We start from the raw sequence: 9,982 nt of genomic DNA on the forward strand, positions 1-9,982 counted from the left end.
TGTTAAACAGCACATTTTTAGAGAAAGGCCGTCTGCAAAGTACTATGCAATAATAATAGATTCTACACGATATTCATCTCATGTTGAGAAAACAGCATACCTTTTGCATTATCTAGTTCACCATGAATCAAGATTTGAAATTGTGGAACGATTTCTGAGATTTGTAGATTGTAGTAACAAAACAGAATCTAAAATTGCTCACATGATTACTGAAACATTAGAAAGCCATGCTATTCCGCTTGATGATTGTAAGGCACAAGGTCATGACAATGTGGCAAACATGTCAGCCAATACAATGGTGCGCAAACATATAAAAACAGAACCTTACTGCTATATTCTCTTTTAATTTATGTTGCAATGCTACTGCTGAATGTATTTCATCTACTGTGGAACTATACAAACAATATACGTCTTATTTAGTTTGTTAAGTGTTGAGACATTATGTTGAACAAAGATGGTGGTGAAGAATCAGTGCAGTTCCGATCCTAGGTGTTAAGTAATTCCTAGTAACAAAGATGGCAGCGAAGAATCAAATGCAGGTTCATGACAGAGACGACAGCGAACTGATTGAAACCAAAATTCGACTATTTTTATAGTAACTTTGGAAGCTTCTTATTGGTTGGTTATTATAACTTGTGGTTATAAAAACGATCGTCGAAACCATTGGTGTCATACCACCATTAGTTCGTCTTTTGGTTGTATACGATATTCATTGCGCTGATACTGTTATTATTATTGTTATTATTATTGTTATATATTGTTAAATTTGTTATTCCTCTTTCTTCTCTTCCCCCGTTGTTACCTTTTTAAGTCCCGGATCTTCGCGTTTTTTTTCTCTCATTTCCCGTCGGCCATGGCATCTGCCAGCTGTGAGCCGTCGGAACCTGTCAAGGAAAAGCAAGAAGAGGAGAATGCAGTCTGGAAGAAGCCGCCAGCAGTAAAAATAGACGTAGAATCGTTTCTTGAAGAAGCCAAGAAATGCATAGAGCATGTCACCACGAATGGCATCAAGGTGGAACAACTACGGATGGATGAATTTGCCAAAAAGACAATTTCACTTTTTGTCATCGACAGAAAAACCAAGAAGCTGATTAGATCGACCAAAGACACCGTGACAAAGTTAATTACGACTGTGGGAATGAGAGCGGAAAGGATAACCAAGACAAAGGGCTACAACACCTGGGCAGCCCTATTTAAATCTCAAGAAGATTGTATTAAGCTCTCGAAAAACGAAATCATCACTCCAGAATACATTCTGAGGATGGACGGAGACGGACAACCATTTCCATATTCGAAGTCACAGGTGTAATACCAGGGGAATATTTGGCGGCGTATTTACTGCAATACGGAGACATCACTGGAGTAAACGTCGACCAGTACAATGGTGTCTGGTCGTTTGATATTTTGCTGAATAAGGAGGCATACTATAAGATACCATACTACATCGAGGCACAGGAGGAGAAACTACCTATAGTAGTGGCAGGAAGGCGTCCGGCTTGCTGGATATGCGGAGAAGTGGGGCACTTAACTTATACGTGCCCCAAGAAGCAAACAACGACGAGAAACCCAAAAAATCGGGTATTACCACATTTAGAGCCGGGCGCACAACCTGGATTTAAAATACCAGAACCGACAGATGAAACTAATCCTCCCAGTCTATCAACTGACGAGATCGAAGCAGTTTATAACACCGAAGCTGCATCACCAGAGAAAGGTGAATGGAAAACCGTACCAATCAGAAAAGCAGCATCACCAACCTGTGCAAAATCCTTAACAAAGGAACAAAAAGTTGAAATACGTTCGAGCAAAGACCCCGGACGGAATAAATATAAAGAACTGCTAAAATTAAAAGAATCTCTCGATGAAAAACGAAAAGAAAAAATACACGTTCCCTTCCCAAAGTCCCTGTTCCCGGAGAAACCTAACCCAAAAGAAAAACGTCCCCCCCCCCAAAATTCCAGCCCCAATAGTTTCTACACCCCCGACTAGAGGGAAAAATATGACCTCTCTAGGCGCTCCTCCCAAAAAGAGAAGCCCGAGACCTTCCCCCTTCTGCACTCCTGCTAACACGCCTCAAAGCACTCCTCCCCCTTCTCCCATGAAAACAGATATGCCCCCTCCCACTCCGACCGATAAAAAAAGGCAAAGGAGCCCTTCTTCCGAGAGAGAATCCCGAAAAAAAAAATCTCCCCTTTTTTTTACAGGCAAAGCAGTTTGTCAAATCTCAACCGAAAGAGAAACTGTGATGAAGGCACACAAGAACAAGGAATATAAAAATTTGCTAGCCTTAAAAAATATAAAGAAAAAGGATACCACTAACCCCGAAAACTTCCCCAAAGCCCCAAGATTCTTGACTGTAGTAAGGCCCAGAGCAGAGGCCAGTGGAGTGTGGACAATGATGGAGGAAGCAAATAGCGCTTTTAATTTGTTTCCTCCAGCCGTTTTTTTCAATGATAACGACATACAAAAAATGAAAGAATCATGTATTGGATGGGTCCCTATCAAAATGCATCCATCATTGTATAGGGCCATTAAACTAACCTTTCCTCTTGACATCGGCGGTTTGTCCCCTGACGGGTCAATCACCACTGAGATGACCACTGGATCCATGGGGACAGCTGTCGGTGTCTTGACACCGTCTATGTTTGATCAGGATTCCCAACCCTAAGTAACTCGGGATGGCTTCTTTAAGATTAGCTAGTTTAAATGTCCGAGGGTTGAGGGACGCCTCTCGTAAACTTCGAGTTGCACGCGACCTTCAACGCCTTGGTGTGGATGTATGTTGTCTACAGGAGACTCACTTTATTCCAAGTGACTATCAGGATGTGCTCCTTAGAGACTTTCAGCTCTACTCAGCACATTATGATACCCACGCAAGGGGGGTTACCTGGCTAGTTAAGCGCACTCTTGATGCATCGTGTGACCCTATTTATGCAGATCCAGAGGGAAGATTGTTACCGTAAAGGATGTGGCATTTCGTTTTATTGGGGTTTATGCGCCCAATAACCGTACTGAGCTAGTTTCCTTTTTTCGGCGAATCGAGCCTTTCATGAATTCGTCTCGCCGGTTAGTTTTAGCGGGAGACTGGAACGCGGTCCTGGATCCCGAGTTAGATCGTGGGGTTAATACCACAAGGGACACTAACCAGAACCGGGATGCTAAAGCGTTTCGAGACTTTTTCGACAAGTTTGATCTTGTCGATAAATTTCGGAACGAAAACCCGGGGATTTAGCATGGACTTGGACAGGTAGACACGGCTCCGATCCGGTGCAACTTTCGAGTTACATCGATCGGTTCTTAGTTAGGAGAGTCGACCTAGGGCTTTTAGACTGTCCAAGTTTTCATAGTATAGTTTATTCGGACCATAGGCTTGTCTGGGTTCGAGTAAACTTAGATAGTGTTAAACCTAGGATGGCTAGTTACTGGAAGTTCAACACGTCATTGTTCGATGTGAAGGACTTCCGGGAACAGCTTCTACTAACAATACAGAGGGAATTGACGGGGGCTATCATCGGGAATAAGTGGTGGGGCAACCTTAAAAAAGTCATTAGGTCCTTCGCTGCTGATTTTAGTCGCCGGCTCAACCGTAGTTCTAGAGCAGCGAAAGCGGCGCTAGAAGATAGATTAGAAAGGGCGGTGGAGGAGGGGGATAGTGCTAGCTATACTATAGTTAAGGCTGAACTGGACTCCTTGGATAACAGGGAGGACCAGGGATTATTAGTTAGGGCTAGATTAAAAAGAGCGCCAAATGAGGCAACAAACATGGCCGTGTCACTGCGTGCGGAGGAGTTTCGACGTTCTGCAGATCGACACATCGCCAGTGTCACATTGCCGGACGGACGAACCGTAATTTCAAACGACGGAATCTTGGAGGGTTTTCGGACTCATTTTCAGGAGCTTTTTACCAAGGAGCCCGGTCTGACTATTGAACAGTTTGACACCTATTTAGCCGACTTTTCTCGCCTGGAGGCGACCGAAGCAGCGAGGTGTGAAGGTAGCATAAAAGAGGAAGAAGTCATTGAGGCCTTGAAACAGGTCGGGCTAGACAGGACCCCTGGGATAGATGGTCTGCCCTACGAGGTGTATTTGAGGCTGTCGCCCATTTTTATTCCTTTGCTGACCGTACTTTTTAACTCCTGGTTTAGGAACGGGTGCATACCTCAGTACTTTACCAGGGGGATCATTAAATTGTTACGCAAAGATAAAAATGGAGGGGATGGGATAGGTAATTTCCGGCCCTTAACGATGTTAAACACAGAGTTTAAGATTTTGGCCAAGATCTTAGCAAATCGTCTGCAGATTGTCTTACACCGTCTAATAAGTCCCGAACAGACTTGTTCTGTTAAGGGCCGGACGATTCAGGATAATTTGCACACGATACGCTTGATCGTAGAAAAAGTCGACACAGAAGCCGCGCTGATTAATTTAGATCAGTCCAAAGCATTCGACAGAGTAGACCATCATTACCTAGAGGCTGTTCTTCGCTCGGCTGGGTTTGGTCCCCAGTTTCGCTCTTGGATTTGCCTCTTGTATGCCAACCCCGGTGCTATGGTAGAAGTGAATGGGGTGAGGTCGAAACCTTTCATGTTAACAAGATCGATCCGTCAAGGTTGTCCGTTATCCCCAATGTTATATGTGCTGGCGCTTGAGCCATATTTGCGCCAGCTTCGGGTGAATCCGGTCCTTCGCGGGATTACTTTGCCAGGTGGCTCTACCCCGGTAAAGTATACCGCCTATGCTGACGACGTGACTGTGCTTGTAACGAGCAGTGCCGAGATTAGAGTCGTTGACATAGAAACAAGTCGGTATGCCAAGGTCACAGGGGCCATAATTAACTACGCTAAGTCTATTGGCTTACGTATCGGTGCCTGGAGGGGTATGCCCCTTCAGGGACCCTTTGGTTGGACTGATGGGCCATGCAAGCTACTCGGCGTCTGGTTTGGCCCCGGTCTCCAGCTGGAGAAAAATTGGTCGGAGGTATTGGAAGCGGTCAAGGTCGCATCTCATTTGTGGGCCTTGAGAAATCTGTCTTTGAAGGGTCGGGCGGAGGTATGCAATTCTCATATCTACCCCCTGATCCTTTACCGTCTATCAGTACTTCCACTCCCGGAGACCACACTAGTTGATCTGGTGCGTGCTCTTTTCGCGTTCTTATGGCGCGGAAAGCAAGCCATGGTTACCCGGGAGGTCTGTTACCTGCATCCGTCTGAAGGCGGTCTGGGTATGCCTAGTGTGGAAATACGTAGACACACTCTTAGGCTGATATACCTGGATCGAATGTGTACACCAAGTGAGGGAAACGGTGTCTTCTGGATAGAAGACACTAAGAAAGCCTTTCAGGCTTTGGAGAGTGTGCATTCGGCTGAGGGGGAGGCACAAAAGTTGCCCCCAAACGAGTGCCCTTTCTATCGCGAGTGTCGGCAGGCCTTGAGATTTCTTCAACGGGTCAAAGAAAGCCTCTCTGACACCCAGCTGTTGTCTCGCAAGGCGCTATATCGGGCCTTAGCGAGGGGATCCGTTCGAGACGAAAAGATTGAGGAGTTCGGTTTTACGAAGGAGGAGCGCCGCTTAATATGGCCTTGGGCGCCTGGGTCGAGCTGCTTCGATAATTACGAGGCATCACTCACCTGGCTGGTAATACGAAATGCCCTCTGGGTCGGCAAAAGACTTTACGCAGCGGGTTTTACAATTGTGTCCGATGCGGAGAATGGGAGGAAGACCTTGATCATGCTTTCTTCCACTGCGCCATCGTTCGACCGTTGTGTGAGTTAGTTGAAGGCTTCACGGTTCGCATGCTGAGTTAGCGTTTTTTTGTGCTGGAGTCGGTTTCCCCGTGCTGCAACTGGGCACCGACCATGAAGAAGGAAGAACGCTATGTTTTTCTGTGTTTACTAGCAGTTATGAGAGGCGTGATTTGGACGACGCGACAGAAGGAGGTTTACGGAGATGAGACCTTCACTGCTCCCCAGCTTGTCCTCATTTTCAAATATCGATTGAAAATGCGAATTAAGCTGGAGAAAGTGAAACTCGCTCCTGTGAATTTCAACGACAGGTGAGTGAAAGTTTCGCGACTGTGTAAAGTGAATGGAGCTAGTCTTGAATTTCTTTTTTGAGTTGCTTAGGTTTTTTAAGGATTTTGGGTAGCCTGATCAAACATAGACATGCATCGGACCTCCTAGAGTAGGTTAGTTAGGCATTTTTGTTCGATTTTTAACTTAGCTAGAGTATGCATGCTGTCATCGTCCCAATCCCCCTTTTGGTTTTCCCTGTCCCAGCGCCCCTCGCGTTTTTTTTTTTTTTTTTTTTTTTTTTTTTCCCCCACTTTTGGTTCGATAATCCCCAATCCCGGCCCCTTAGGTGACAGATAAACTGTTTTGCCAGAGATGTAGGCCATTTTTGTTGTGTTTGAATAAAGTTAGTTTTCGTGGGACCTATATCTTTTCGACTGACAAAACTTTTTATCCGCCACAATTAGTAGTGAGGGGGTTCTTTTTACTAACCACTTTTTATCATTGTATATTTTTCATCCGATTTTGTAAATAAGATTTTTATCCCCAACCCCCCTCATCATGTATATATATTTGTAACTTTCGGGTTTAAAGTAGGATGTCCACAGAGTGATTCTGGTATTTTGGTGAAAGAGTCTAGTTAAGTTAACGTTATGTTAGTTAGGTCAACATTAACCCCCATCCCCGTTGTTCGGCCTTGTGCCACATTTTTATTTGTATAAATTTATTTTTGTCAAATAAAATAAATATTTACCTCCATTAGGAGTCAAAAACATTTTAACAGAATTGTTTTGTTTGATAATATAAAAGGCCATCTTTTAACACAGTTGAAGTCTCAAGTGGGAAATATTGGTAAAACAGATTGGTTTTTCACTTCATTACATATGTAGCACATATCGATCAGATCAAGTTGAATTTTAAACCATTTGTAGTTCACCTTCCAGAGGTCAGGTTGGCTTTGGAAGACCTGCTAGAGATGCATCTATCTCATTAGTATTATAACTCTTGTTACAGCAAAACAAAAAAAAAAAAAAAAAAAAAACAAACAAAAAAAAAACATGGAAGTTTTAACAATTCATTTACGGATGGAGTAAAAACAAAAGAGTGAAATGATATTACTTACCTTAACAATCCAAAGAGAAATCAGTCCATCTCTGAAAATTAATGAACAAAGGCACTCGACTTTCTTCCATCTTTTGTAAGAATTAGTGAAAAAATTAGTGTGAAATCTTTTTTATTGCACCTTTTTACTTTGGGATTGTCCGTTTTTGTGTGTTTTTTTGTTTTTTGTATTTTAATTCTAGATTAAAATTCTAATTTACTTTTTGACATAAAAATTAAACTTTTAAGAAGAGGGTCATGTTGGGTGGTTAATCCGATAGGATGGCTGTGATAAAGAATGGATAAGAAATGAGAGCTAAAGAATACAGACTTTATTTAATTCTAATTTACTTTTTGACATAAAAATTAAACTTTTATTCAGAATTCTTCGCTCATTGTGATCGTTTCCTCGATGATAATGTGTTACTAAATTATGGGCGACTATGTTTGAATTTGTTGTTGAATTCTATTAAAACTTGACAAATATAAGTTTAGAGACCAATCAAAATACAAACTTTGTGCTTTTTTCTTATTAGAGCGAAACTTGGAAAAAAAAATTTTCATTAAAAACCAATGGTATCTTTTTGGTAAAATTTTACTTTACGGCCCGTCTCACGTTCGTATAGAACAAAATATTTTTTTGTAGATTTCGGTGTGCTAAAAGCGAATCTGCAAACCGTTTCCGTCGCAAAAAAATAGTTTTCATGGCATGAAGAAATTACTTTTTCGAAAAGTGAGTGATCACTTTTCGATTTAAATTTAACTTAAAATGAGCACCCACTTTCTGGCCACCTGAGAGATAAGGCATTTTTTGTGTGTTTATTGGCTAAAAGGTTTTTTCGATTTCTTTTTCTGTTTTCATCTTTCAATAAAGACACGAGGAAATTAACAAATAAAGAAAAATCGGTATTATTTTACTTTAAGGCTTGTCTCACATTAATATATAAAAAAAAGTTTTGTAATTTTCGATATGCTTTAAAAGAATATGGTAACCGTTTCCGTCGCAAATTTACCGTTTGTATGGTATTAACCCCTTAACTCTTGGACTATTTTCCATTTCACAGCCTAGCCTTCATTTTGCGTGCATATGTTTGATGCTTCACGTACAAAATGGCCACCCATGATAACATATAGAATTACATGGCTTAATATTTGGAAAAATACTTGCTTTTCATATAATTTTAATTGTTCGCCAATTACACTGTGACAAGGCAGTTTGGTACGCGAATGCACATTTAACAGCCTTCATTTATGCTCGCGTGTAGCGTAAACGAAGGCTAGACTGTGAAATGGAAAATAGTCCCGGGTTAATACCATACAAACAGTAAATTTGCGACGGAAACGGTTACCATATTCTTTTAAAACACATCGAACACTACAAAAAACTTTTTTTTTTTCTATATGAATGTGAGACAAGCCTTAAAGTAAAATAATACCGATTTTTTCTTTATTTTTTAATTTCCTTGTGTCTTTATTGAAAGATGAAAACATAAAAAGAAATCGAAAAATACTTTTAGCCATTAAACACACAAAAAATACCTTATCTCTAAGGTGACCAGAAAGTGGGTGCTCATTTTAAGTTAAATTTACATCGAAAAGTAATCACCCATTTTTCGAAAAAGTAAACTATTCGGTTTGCAGATTCGTTTTTAGCACATCGAAATCTACAAAAACATATTTTGTTCTATACGAACGTGAGCCGGGTCTAATGTAAAATAACACCATCTTTTTTTATGTCGATTTCAATACTTGTGCATTGTGTACTTTTGCCACCGTGCTGAAATAATAAGATTATTTTGAAAGCCATTTTTAACATGGGGAGAGGGCGGTGTTTTGTAACTATTCTGTGCTTCTACCTAACAATTAAAAATCAATAGATATTGTGAAGCTTGAATTTAACCTGAAAAACTATTAAAATATAGCGCGGTGACAAAAGTGCAAAAGCACCAAAATTTTTTCCTGCTAATATGAAAGTTAAGTCTGTTATCGAAGATAATCCAGAGAAAAAAATGAAAATGTAAAAAGGAATTAATTTAACGGGAAGGGGAAAGCTCGTTCAGATCCACCAAAATGCTATTCACTTTTGTTTCAAATCTGACGTGAACTTTGAAAACAATTATTAATTATCGAAATAAAATATGCGATTTATTTAAAATTATATAACTGAACTGAAAAAAAAAAGTGAGAATAAAAATTAGCTTTATTTGTCAGTAATCTGTTAGTAATATTACAAGATAGATTCAACGTTTACTTACTAAATTCGCGTATTTAAAAATGAGGAAAAATGCCATAAGAATTTCGTATTGCGCTGAAACTCAAGCGAAGTCGGTACAAGATAGAACAAGGGAAGTAACTCAAACATTTTTGGCAGGGTTATCGCTCTTGTTTTGTTTAATAAGAATTATCGTTCTTGCTGTTTGAAAAAAAAAACTTTATTCATTTTTTTTTTTTTTTTTTTTTTTTTTTAAATGATATTTTCACCCCAAACAAGGCATATTACCACTTTGATGTAGAGGGATACTTTCAGGGACCTAAGTTCCAGGGGTACTATGTAGGGAGTTTAGCAGCAAGATGTCTGTTCACATTACACTTGAACTTCTGCATGTCAGTACAGTTGGAGAAGCGGGAAATCGGAAGAAAATTCCAAAGTCCTGCCATTCTGGGGAAGAAGCTATTAGAGTAAAAGGCTTTCTTACATCTAGGTATCTCAACTGTGTAGGGATGGGGCTTTGCTGCTTGTCAGGTTTGTCAGGGGGGATTTTCGTCGAGGGGGTACAAGTGCTTGTAGTTCGTCAGAGCATCTACCATTAAAATACTTGTAAAACAGGCAGAGGGATGCAACATTTCGTCGGTGGGACAGGGGCTGAAGTTTA

General features: G+C 40.7%; 1 long non-coding RNA gene across 1 annotated transcript; it reads right to left on the reverse strand.

Moving 5' to 3' along the window:
• Positions 1–697: 697 nt before the first annotated feature.
• LOC145241651 (uncharacterized) lies at positions 698–9,459 on the reverse strand. The gene is made up of 3 exons (XR_013862595.1): positions 9,365–9,459; positions 7,132–7,162; positions 698–884 (listed from the first exon to the last, which is right to left on the reverse strand). It is a non-coding gene; the product is annotated as an uncharacterized LOC145241651 (long non-coding RNA).
• Positions 9,460–9,982: the final 523 nt, after the last annotated feature.

The sequence above is a fragment of the Euprymna scolopes genome, chromosome 20 (assembly GCF_053919585.1).
Source record: "Euprymna scolopes isolate OS-2025 chromosome 20, ASM5391958v1, whole genome shotgun sequence".
In the NCBI taxonomy this organism is placed as follows: Eukaryota; Metazoa; Mollusca; class Cephalopoda; order Sepiida; family Sepiolidae; genus Euprymna; species Euprymna scolopes.